Below are 13136 nucleotides of genomic sequence, written 5' to 3'. Positions count from 1 at the left end.
TGCAAACCACTGCAGGACTGCGTAACCCCACACCAGTGCACAGTCAAAAAGTGCAAATATTTTCCAGTGTAATGACTGGAAAATGCACTCTCACAAAAGTGCAAGGACAATAATTTAGAAATTATGGTCAGAATAATATAATTCCAAACATTGTGTGGGCAAGTTAAAATACTATTTTTTTTTCATTTTTTATTGGTCCCATCAAACGAGGGAGCGAACGCGTTCCTTTCTAAAATGTCACACTAAGAAGAAACAATTACAAACACGCACACTTTATTGCAATTGGAATAGTAGAAAAGACTGGTGAAACTATACCTCGAATAATTAGTTAACACCACTGAGTTTAAATGGCCATTTTTTGTTGTGGTTGAAGATTATCGAAAAGACTGATATGTGTTTTAATGGACTGGAATAATAAAGGACCCAGGCGGACTACATTACAAGACATGCCTAATATAATTTTTCTGTCACCTACATCAACTCCAAATAGAACCCCAAAACGCATCCCACCCCTTTCCGTGCAGCCAGGCTAGCACCTTCCTCCTTCCCCGAGGGTGAGTGGGGTAAGCTCCTCTTATGGGAGTGGTGCTTTGTACCTGGGACTGGGGTTCTTTACCAGCCAGGTAAGGTCTGGTGTGTGGCGCCAGCTTGTTTCATGTAAAGAGAAGGCCTCCGGCCTGGGCAGGCTGTGCACTGCATGGGTGTTTATTTCCATGCAAGTCTGTTTATCTGCGCCTCTTAATGCGTGTCATGTGTGCTTATGCTTATTTGCGTGTGTCGGTTAGTGCGTGTCTTTTAGAGTGCGTGAACATGTAAGGCAGCGTTCATGGGAGCTGTGTACGTTTCTCTGTGTCTATTAACCAGTGTTTATTTGTATTTTTTTCTGCGAGCCATTTCTCATGTGTTGTATGGGAACATATTCAGTGTTTAGGTGTGTTTGTTTCAACGGATAAGTGAGAAAGCGTGTGTCAGTGCATACGTTTACGTGTGTCCGTTCTTGTGTATGAAAGTTTGTTTCTGTGCGCTTGAGCGTGCACTTGTAGCCGATATTCGAGTGCGTATGCCCGAGTAACCCAGTGTGTGCGTGTGGCCCGAGATGCTTGTGAATCTTTCCGTGAGCTAGGGTTTGGGTTTGCGTCTGTGATTGTGTTTCTGTGTGTCCAAGAGTATGTGTGTGCATATTTGAATTTTTTTCCACAAATGCCCATTTACGTTGTGTAGAAAGTAGATACCACCTAGCACACAGCACACACCGGTAAATTAGATGGGACCAGCAAATTAATATGGCCCCCTTTAAAAGGCCAAGAGGGGATATTAGCTGTCAAAACCAAATTTTCCTTACCGCCTGGGCCTTTTAAGCAGCAGCGATGACTCTTCAGTGGCTGCGCCCCCCCCCCTCCCCTCCAATAAAGAAACAAGCGACTACACAAGTAAACGGATGTTCTCTCCAAATAATGCAGGTTCGCATTAACCATCAAATAGGGTTAACCCTAATAAGGGAAAAGTGCTAATTTCAGATGGGCTTTTCAAGGCGCACTGCACAATTTAACCACAAGGCGCCTGTGGGATGGAGCCGAGAAGACCCATCGACTTTAGTAGAAAAAAGGCTCTAATAATTCCCCGCAGGACCCGGGGAGCGAAGAGGTTAAACTCACTTAGCATATGAACAACTTTATAGCCGATTTCCATTGGGAACAAATGAAAAGGCAGCGCAAGAGAGCTTTCCCTGTTATCATTGTAACCTGATTATTCCAAGATGGATTACAGATGCTCACCTCATGCATTCATACTGGAGGAACGTGTAACCCATGCAGTGTTTGCCATCTCCGCTCCCCCCGTTGCAGCGGCAGCATGGTACTGACCAGACACCTACCTCTGGTGTCACCGGTGGTCCACTGGGCCTCCCCATCCTACTGCTTCTGCAGCCAGCACAGACAGACCAGGGTGTAACTTGTCACCAGATGCTGCAAACACGTGCACTGCTCTAGCCATGCCTGTTGTGGCAGTGCACACTGAATGGCTTGCGTTTCCCATCCGTACACTGCAGAGGGTTTGCGTTTTCCTCTTCATGCACTCCTTCTGGGATGTATTTTCTTGTCCAGGGATTATCGCGGGCTTTGATTTTCCCACTGTTGTGCGGTAGCAGTTTCCCGGCCATGTTCTGTTGCAGGGACGCATCACTGCAGCCACTACTATGAGAGGGCAGCTTCGAAGCACTGCCCGGTAAATTAACATCTCCAGACTCCCTCACTGCTCTATAATTGCACTGTTACGTATCTGTGCTTTCCCTCCCACTGGCTACTCGGGCACTGCATTTTCATTCTTTTGCTACGTTCCGAATCAGCGATCTACTGCACAATCAATCAATCAATCAATCAATCAAGGGTTTGTAAAGCGCACTACTCACCCGTAAGGTCTCAAGGAGCTGGAGGGGCAGTTCCGGATCAGACACAGCATCGATTTATTCGAAGAGCCAGGTCTTGAGGACCTTCCTAAAGGTTTGCAGGGTTGGGGAGCGTCTGGTGTGCACGGGGAGTTCGTTCCAGGTCTTGGCTGCAATGTAGGAGAAGGCTCTCCCACCGGTTTTGCCAGGGCGAGGTCAGCGGAGCGGAGGTTCCTTTTGGGTACGTGGAAGGAGACTCTCTCGTTGAGGTATTTGGGTCCGATGTTGTTGAGGGATTTGTAGGCGTGGGTCAGGAGTTTGAAGGTGACCCTCTTCTCGACAGGGAGCCAGTGGAGCTCTCGCAGGTGTTGGGACATGTGTTTGTGGCATGGAGTCCCCAGGATGAGTCTGGCGGCAGTGTTCTGGATCGTCTGGAGTCTGTGTAGTAGACCTCTGTTGATTTCGGCGTATGAGGCGTTGCCGTAGTCCAATCTGCTGGTTATGAGTGCTTGGGTGACGGTCTTTCTGCAGTCGGGGGGGAATCCATTTGAGGGTCTTGTGGAGAATGTGCAGGCAGTTGTAATTGGTAGATGCGACGGAGTTGATCTGGCGATTCATGGAGAGGGAGGAGTTGAGGATGATGCCGAGGTTCCGTGTGTGGTCCGCAGGGATGAGTGGATTCCCAGGGGCTGAGGGCCACCAGGTGGTTTCCCAGGCGGATGAGCAGGGTCCGAGGATGAGGACCTCAGTCTATTCTGAGTTGAGCTTCAGACAGCTGTGCTTCATCCAGGCTGCCACATTCTTCATTCCTTCCTGGAAGCGGAGTCTGGTGTCTTCGGGTTTCGTCGTGAGAGAGTAAATGAGTTGGGTGTCATCGGCATAGGATATAATGGTGAGCCCATGCTGTCTTACGATGGGGGCGAGGGGGGCCATGTAGATGTTGAAGAGCGGGTCATTTCCATTTTCCTGATCGTGAACTGTTGTGGGACGATTTGCACTACTTTTCCTATACTCCCAGAAGTCGAAGTAGAAAGCAATGACAGCGTGTCAGGTGAAAGCCCCGGGGAGGTGGCGGTCTCCGGGGCTGTGGGGGCCCCATGGGCCTCCGCAAATTCATTTTAGCATTGCCCCCGGGACCTGGCCCACCCGGGGGCCTCGTTATATTCTATTGGGGGAACCCGGGCTTCATTTTTTTTAAATGTGCGGCCGGATTTGCGGCCCCAACATGAATTCTGCCGTTTAAATAAAAAAACAACATCCTTGTGGGATTCCCTGAGCAGGCCTAGGGGGTCAGGGTGTTTCTACCCTGCCCCCTTTTCTCCTTTTTTAACCTCTTTCTCACTGTTTTCTTGTGACTCAGTTCTACCGAGTCACAAGATGGCTGCCAACACTTCCTGGTTTGGAGTGTTGGCAGCCAATCAGAGTGAAGCTCATGCCCAGGAGGGTTCGCGAACCCTCCTCGGTGCTCAGATATCGATATTTTTTCTTTTTTTAATTTCTCAGGAACTACTGAACTGATTTACACCAATTTAAAAAAAGGTCTCTTTCTGAACCAAGGGCTACCTTTTTGCCAAAATTGTTGTAATTTCGTTCAGCAGTTCGAGCTGTAGCCTGTTCCAATTTTTTCTGTGGAAATTAACATGGGGAAAACGTGTTTTTGGACCCCCCTTTTTTCTCGGCCCCCGCTTGATGAATCACCCCAAAGCTTTCAAGACAGGAGCTGACCTGAGCGGGCCATTAGTTTTAAAAAGTTTGCGAAGATTCATCAAACGGCGCCAAAGTTAATGGAAAAAGAAAAAACACTATTTGAATAGAAACTAAGCACAACTATAACTACCTACTGGCGACCGCCAGTAGGTAATATATATCACTGAAAAAACCATAGGTTTCAGGGGCGTTATAGTTAGCTGGACTTTTCACTCGTACAAAACCATTGAAATTCCCCCCGTTATAGTTAGTTCAGCTAACTATAACTCGCGCGCCCGCAATGCACTGCTGATGACGTCACATATTACATCACTCATGACATGGTCAGTGACATCACTCATGACATCCCCCGGGGCCGGCCTTTGTTTTTTATTATTTAAAAAAAATATATATTTATAGAAACACCTAGGACATGCTGGACAAACCGTATGTACCTATCACCATGACGATTTGCGTGATATTCATTAAAAGGCGACTATGCATAGAATGAATCCACGTGGAATGTATTTACACCGCTAGTGAAGCTCTGACGTGTCTGACGACCCACCGTGCCTAATCCCGGCGTCCCCGCCAGTGGGTACTCTCCAAGTAGACACCCTTGTTGTTTATTTATACAAACATGGATAGCTATTGACGGGCACATTTAATATACACGCACACCAAGCCATTCAAAGGGGATTCAACAAAAATTCGACCAAACTATGCAAGAAACCCCCCTCACAGTTAATAAAATACACATCCACCACCGGATGTGTAATACGTTTTATTTTACTCTCTGGAAAGGAGATGAATCTCACTTGAGAGTCACAGCGTGCTCCGGGCTAAGCCCAATGCTGTGTTACACCCACCAGTGCCCGCCGAGTGCCTCACACCTCTGTGTTGTATTCCACCAGCTAGTGCATATGCTATGACACTCTCTAGCCCATGTGCACTGTAACACCACCCCGTGAATATGTCATGCCACACTTGCCTTTGCACAGGTTATATTACCCCATCTAACGTGCCTTCCTCGATGCCTATGTTATAACGCACAGCGCAATGCCATACATATTACAATCTGGGATCCATATCTTTGTCACAGTGCATATGCAACCTTACACTCCCCAGCACATATTTTATATTACAACTTTAGAGACTAGTTAGGTTACACAACACTGCCCTGTGCATATTACACTCCAAGGCGCATATCGCATAGCACACGCTAGTGCCTGTGCTATCTCGCGCTCTCCAATGAATCTGTCATTGCGCACAATGTATTGCATATTATATTTCACGCCCGGTTCATCTTATATCACACTTTTTGGTGCCTAGTTTATACCATATACTATATCTAGTTTTCATTTTCAATCGTGCTCTCAGGACTATGTTCTATATAACACTGCATCCACCTACCCTTTTCACGTGCATTACATTTTGCGATGGGGGGTGGAGGGTCAGGGGCTGTTTCTGCCAAGTGAGCCCGGAGTCACAGTCACAAACGTCCTCTTCTTCCTGAATGAAAGTGAGATTATGCTGCATACTTGTTCATATTTTAAGTAGTTCGCACAGACACACATTTTAAAAACAATAAAGTTCCTAATACCCACCTTCTCTGAACAGTTAGCTTGCTGCCCCATCCACCTCCTCCCTATCCTCTGTTGTCTGAATCCATGGACTAGCCTCCTCCCTCCTGCCATGCATGGTCTGATGTGCTGCCACTGCCCTCCATTTAGCATGATGTACCAGTCCACTCCACCTGCCCTCCATTGCCCAATTATATGGCCCATCATTGACCTCCTGCTTAGCCTCTGTGCTTAGCTTGCCGCCCCTATTCTCCTTCCCCCTGCCCTCCGATGTCTTTGTGCATGCCCCTGCTCCATCCTTTTTGCCCACCATGTACCATGTACCTGCCACTCCCCTGCCTAGCATTGTCAGATGACTGTAATTGTCCCTGCCACCTCCACCCTGCCTGTCCACATGCCATGCCCCTATCCCCCATGCCCCTATCCCCGTCCTCCTGTCCTCCAATGTCCATTTTACTGCCACACCCTTCTGCCCTCCCTGGTCTGTTGTGCTGCAACTGCTCCTCCTGCCTACCCCACGTGGTCTGTTGAGAATCCCCTTCCCCTGAACTCTCTTGTCCGTGCCAGGTCCTGACCCTCCCTTCTATCCTCCATGGTCCTTTGTGCATGCCCCTGCACCCTCCTTCCTGCCCATCATAGCCATTGTGCTGCCACTAACCCTCCCGCTTGCCATGCATGGTCTTCTGTGCTGCCATGGCCCCTCCCACCTTCCCTGTGTGGGCAGCTAGCTGCCCCGACCCCCTCCCACCTTCCCTCCATGGTCTGTGTGTATGCCATCATAGTCTCATTGTTGCTCTCCATGGTGTGTCTTGTTTCTAGTGCCCATCCTGCCTGACCTCCATGGTCATCTTGCTGCTCCTGACCTGCCCCCTTGCCCCCAGCCCTCTGTTTCCATGTGCAGACCCCTATTCCCTCCCTCCTGGCTTGTCTGTTCCATTGTAATGCCCCTGATCTGTCCCTCCGCCATTTATGGTCTGTTATGCTGCAGATTTCTCTCCTGTCTGTCCATTATGGTCAGCTAGCTACCATTGCCTCTTTCCCCTCTGTTCTCTGTTGTCCATGTGCATGGTCCTGTCCCCTCCCTATTGCTTTCGCTTTCTATGGATTGTTATGCTGCACTCCCGTCCCGCATGCGCTCTGTGGTGTATTGTGCTGCTGCAAACCCTGATGCTTGCCCTGTAGGGTCAGTTTGGTGCACCTCTCCATGTCCCTCCTGTCCTCTGTTATCCGAGTCCATGTCCCTACCCCAACTCCTCCTGCCTACCACGATCCAATGTACCATACGTGCGAACATTTTGAACTTGGTAAGAGGGAGATTTTGAAAACAACTGGGGTATTGATTTTCCTCTTTGAGTTACATTGAAAAAGAGGAGATTGTAGACAGGAGACAGATCAAATAAAGCCCATTTGAGCTTAAAAACATTGGACGTTTCCTGGCTGAAACGGGTCTGTTGGCATGTATGGTTGTACTACCACTGCCTCTTCCTTCTGCCCACAATGGTCTATTATATTGCCAGAGCCTCTCTTGCCAGTCCTGTATTGTTGGTTTGTTGCCCCTGCCCCCCTTTCCACTGCCCACCATAGTCTGTTGTGCTGCCACTGCCCTTCCTGCCTGCCCAGTGTGGTAAAATTGTTGCCTCTATACTCTCCTACCTGCCTTCAATTTTCAGAGTCCGTGCCCCTGGCCTCTGCCTCTCAACAGTATCCCAATGAACAACTAGATTGCTAACATTCTATATTTATTACAAAAGTGTGGAACGCCTGACGTCATCTTGATGTAATCAAAACTGTAATACCTAGAGTATTTCCTTTAGAAATTACATATATGAGAGGGTCTTATTTGCATCAAAATCATGGTTAGTGCTCTAAAAAACTAAAATGAGGACATATTTTCTGAGTTTTCAAATAGCGACAAAGAACTTTTAAATTATTTGTAATCTTTATATTTTTTTATCCAGTTGACCACTTGATTAAGTGTTGCACCTAGGGGAGAGGATGTGGTGTTAATTCCAGAGCTGCAGACTTTGCAACTGGGGAACCAGGTTGGAGTTTCTGCTTCAGCTCGACATTCTGTGATTCTGGTCAAATCACTTGATCTCCCCATGTCTACAAGCAAAATGAATTTGATCTTGTGTGATGTAACCAATGCTCATGTAAAGCACTCCAATACCTGACAAGTTTGCACTATATAAAACTGCAAATACACAAAAAATTAAGTGTTTTGCACACTTCTGTCATTGGGCTACATGTGGGCTACATCTGGGTGATATTTGTGCTGCATTTGGGCTCTTTTGTCTCTGGTGGCCATCTTGGGAGATTTATTTGTTATGAAGTTTTAAGTGTTACCAGTTTATTCCAATCAAGATGGCTTCAGGTGCGCCATACTTTTGTCATAAGTAAGACAGTAAGCGCTCTAGTTGTTCTTAAGAACACTCTGGGACATTCTGTCATCGGGCTATACTTGGGCTACATCTGGGTGATATTTGGGCTACATTTGGGCTCCTTTGTCTCTGGTGGCCATCTTGGGAGATTTATTTGTTATGAAGTTTCCATTTTTCCTCATTTACTGCAGTCTCCTCAGTAGGAAATACTTTCAGTTTTTTACTTTGGTTCCATCAAGAAGGCATTCAGATGTTTCACACTTTTGCCATAAATTCAGAATGTTAGCACTCTAGTTGCACATTAGATCACTGTAGTAAAGCTACTGCTCACCAGGGAAGTCTGCTGCTGGTATTCAAAGTGCATGTTTCAGTCTGCATGTCAGAATTTTTTTATGAAATAGAAGAGGATTTGAGAAGTCAAAATGTGCCCTAATTTTTCTTTCTGCAGCACTAATCATAATGTCTATGGCAAAAGAGTTACCACTTTATTCCAACCAAGATGGCTTCAGTTGTGCCATACGTTTGTCATAAGTAGGACTGTTAGCGCTCTAATTGTTCTTTAGAACACTCTGGGAAGCTGCAGTAGAACATAAAGGAATCAACTGACAGTCTCTGCCCTTGTTGGATGTACATGTTTTATTGAGAATGTCAGACTTTATTCTCACGTGACTGAGAAAGATAATGTGAATTTACAGAAAATATGCTCTCAGTTTAGCTTATAGATCACCTTACAAACCTCTGTGGGAAAAGCATGAGAAAATAGTTTTCTCTCAAACATGATTCATGATATCACAGCAGAAGGCTTTTTCACATGGTAAAATCTCCTTAGAACACACCACAATACCTAAAATGAGTATGGTACCATCAACAAATGATTTATAATGTAACTAAAGTCTTAAAACCTTCTATTAACTGCAATGCTTTTTAATGAGGTGCTATCATGTATATTGGTCCCAAGATGGCTGCCAACACTTCTTGGATGAAGTGCTGACAGCCAATCAGATCTCACGATGAGATGTGTAGTTAGGCTCCGCCCAGATATATATGTGATTTTACTTTTGATTTTCTCAGGAACTACTGAACAGATTGACACCATATATGCAAAAGGCACATACCTGACCTGAGGACTACCTCTTTGTCAAATTTCAAGTAATTCTGTTCAGCCGTTCGGGCTGTACCTTCGACTAAAGGTCCTATGGGAAAATGCATGGGGAAAACGCGTTTTGGGATCCCCCTTTTTTCTCAGCCCCCGCTTGACGAATCACCCCGAGATTTTCAGGGTAGGAGCTGAGCGGATCGCCCCATTAGTTTTGAATATTTCACGAAGATAAGTCAACCGGCGCCAAAGTTATTTAAAATAGAATTTGCAGATTTCCTATGGGAACTCGGTCCTAACTATAACTATCTACTGGCGACCGCCAGTAGATAATATATATATATATATATATATATATATATATATATATTCACTAAAAAAACCCTAGGTTTCACAGACGTTATAGTTAGGAATTAGCATTTAAAAAACCTTGCAAATTCACAGAAAAAACCATAGGTTTCACACATGTTATAGTTAGCTGGACATTTCTCTCATAAAAAACCATTGAAATTCCCCCGTTATAGTTAGTTCAGCTAACTATAACTCACGCACCCGTAATCCACTGCTGATGACGTCACATAATACATCACTCATGACATGGTCAGTGACATCACTGATGACATCTCAAATGACATCACTGATGTTGAGACACCTTAGGGATGTTCATTCAAGGACTTTTGCTCGACATACTGAAGCAAACCCTTCAGTAAGTCACCCGAGCACATCCGCAGAAGCTCAGCCGAGTACATCTTCGGCAGCTCAGCCGAGCTCTTCCTCTGCAGTGGGAGCATCACCCTCTTCTGCTCCTCTGGAAACGAACCCTCGATTTCAGAGGGTACAAATGAGGTGCTCCAGATGTTATGGTCTAATTGTTCATGAGATCAGTATTTCCTTAATAAACAATAAGATAGACCAGCACATCTGTGGTCCTTGTTAATATTCCCATTCTTTCTTTCCTCTGTCCCTGTATTAACACAACGGCTCTTTTAAGAGCCAATCTTACCTCTCAACTTTTTAAAAAATGTTTTTAATTATTTTATTTTTTACGGTACGCGTATTTATTTATTTATTTATTTTGTTTAAAACAAAACATTTTTTTACACCCTACAAGGTCCTTGAGAGAGTACAACGGAAAAGAGAAAAGCAGATAGAGGAGAAGTGGAAAAAAAGGGAGCATGAAACTAAATGTATGATAAATACAGAAATTACACACTTACCTGACCAACAAAATAACTTATTTATTAATAAAACCATCATATTTATAAAAAAAAAAGCTGCCCCTTTCCTACAAATGCCATTCTTACAGAACTGGACCAACACAATTAAAACCTCTGACAACAATTCCTGTGTGCACACAGACTCATGCTTTGATTCTAGGCACAAAACATTATTCGTCAGTGATACCAGTACACCTTAACATATGGTGAAGACATACTCCATAATATTTTACAAGTTCAAGACAGTTAAATATCTCCCAAACCACAAAATGTAAAACACAACTTTTAAAGAAGAATCACAATTCAATTTTTTATATCAAAATTCACCACATACATCCCCTCTCAAACTTATATCTCACCTTTAAAATTAGTTAGTTGAGAAAGAAATGTGGCACTCAAAAAGCAGATTATCAGAGTCAGAATCTCAGAGCTGTACACCTCTCTCCTCCCACCAGAACCAGTAAATGCCAATGTTTCCCTTACTTTTTTCACACATATACATGTTAATTACAAATCTCAGTGCTTCCAACATTTTTTCAAATGAAATCACACATTTCTATTGGTGGAAAACTGCAACCCCTTTCCAAATGAACTCTTCCCCCAACTTGACTTCTGCCTGCTACCATAGCAACAGCTCATGGAACACTGGTGTGAGCAGAGAGGTCAGAAGTTCAGCACACAATGTTTCTATTCCAAACAGCAAGAGTGCTTCACCTCTCAAACCTAACAGCAAATCCAAATTAATCTTCTGTGGGAACACAATTTTCTGAACCAATACAAAACAGGCTTGTAAAAATCTAAACATACACCCTAGTTTTTAGTGTTGAATGTTCTGAAACAGCCAATGAGTTCTTTTTATGAAAAAAATATCTATGCCTCCATTTTCCAACTGTCTTTCATTTCATATTCCCATTCTACTGAAAGACACCTCCTGAGTACATCCAGATCTCCTTGAAAGATGTTCACAGTGTGGATTGTAGGTCACAGCTATGTCTTCTGGAGTGAAAAGTATGCAGGAAAAAGAGGTATGGTGAGAGACCTTGCTTTGCCAAATGTAGACATTAAATGGATTGGTCAGAGAGGGTTAAAGTGGCACCAATTAATGCCTTTGGTGAAAACCTTTCTACATCTCCCACAGCCTAACCTTATTATTGTGCACTGTGGTGGAAATGACCTAGGCACTTTAACTGGGGTAGGTCTTGAAATGCTTATTAAGGACACCTTTGTGCAACTGATGTCGCTTTTTCCTCAATCTGCCTTTGTATATTCTAACATATGCCAAAGGCAAAAGTGGAACTGATCCAACCAATTTTGTCCGCAGATTGACAAAGCACGAAAGCACGTCAACAAATCTATTTCTGCTTTCCTCAGAGACTATGGTATGGGTTCTATATACCACAACAACTTGCGTTACAACATGCGAGGCATTTTTAGAGGAGACGGTGTACATTTCACTGATGAAGGCAACAGAGTCTTCCTCTTGAACTTTAGACTTTGCATCGGTACTTACTTGTAGGTACCACAAAAAAAACCACTTCATAGACACAACGGCTCTTTTTAGAGCCCCCTAATATCTAAAAACTTAAATTTGATTTTTACTTCTATTTTTTTTATTGTTTTTTTTCTGCCGTGCGCATACGGTAAGCCTACCGTACGTGTACCCCGCGATTTTTTAAAAAAAAATTTAAATGTATTTTTCATACTTTTGGGACCTTCTTGGACCCCCTGACAAACGCTAGGGGGTCTGCAACTCTCTTCGTTGCCCCCTTTTCACGTTCTCATCCTTTCTTTTTCTCAGGCTCAGACTGCGAGAGACAAAATGGCAGCCGACACTTCCTGATTTTGACCGATTCGAATGTTTACAGTCATGTAACCACCAATCAGAATTAAGCTCGCGCACGGCGTCGTGCGCTTACCGTAAGCGTACCGTACGCGCTCGGAGCGCGCTTATAGATATATATATTGATTTAAATGCTATTTTCTCAGGAACTACTGAACAGATTTACACCAGACCTGCATAGGCACATCCCTGACCTGAGGACTACCTCTCTGCCAAATTTCTAGTAATTCTGTTCAGCCGTTCGGGCTGTAGCTTGGACTAAAGGTCCTATGGAAAAATGCATAGAGAAAACGCGTTTTGGGACCCCCCCTTTTTCTCAGCCCCCTCTTGACGAATCCCCCCCAGACTTTCAGGGAAGGAGCGGAGCGGAGCGCCCCACCTATTTTTAAAATTTTGCGAGGATTCGACAATCGGCGCCAAAGTTATTCAAAATAGAATGTTGCGGATTTCCTATGGAAACACGATCCTAACTATAACTATCTACTGGCGACCGCCAGTAGATAATATATATATATATAATTTTTTTAATATATTTTTAGGGTTCCTCAACTGGGGTAGCAATTGTGGTGTATTTGGGGATCTCATGGGGTGATCATGGGGAAAGATCATCTTTTATCACCTCCTGTTGCAAATTCGTGAGTAGGATGGCACATTGGCGGAGATAGGTTGTTTGTGCAGTCAGAGTACCTCCTCATAGCAGAGGGCATTTTCTTCTGCTAAGACACATTTGTGTACTGCTTCATGCCATGATGCCATCGGAGGGGCTGTAGGGGAGTGTCTGGGGAGTGTGAGTGTAGGCTTGGCAAGAAGGAGTTGTAGAGCTGCAAAGCGAGTGTGTACCTTTTGTTGTTTCTTATACTTATATAGGCTTAGGGAGCATACTTCTCATGTGTAACTATCATGTAGCTCTGTGATCTCAAGCAGGGTGGTGTGGACCAAGTGCCAATAAC

The sequence above is a fragment of the Triturus cristatus genome, chromosome 5_1 (genome assembly GCF_964204655.1).
Source record: "Triturus cristatus chromosome 5_1, aTriCri1.1, whole genome shotgun sequence".
Lineage (NCBI taxonomy): Eukaryota > Metazoa > Chordata > Amphibia > Caudata > Salamandridae > Triturus > Triturus cristatus.
The sequence above is the reverse complement of the archived record's forward strand: the minus strand, read 5'-3'. Positions refer to the sequence as shown.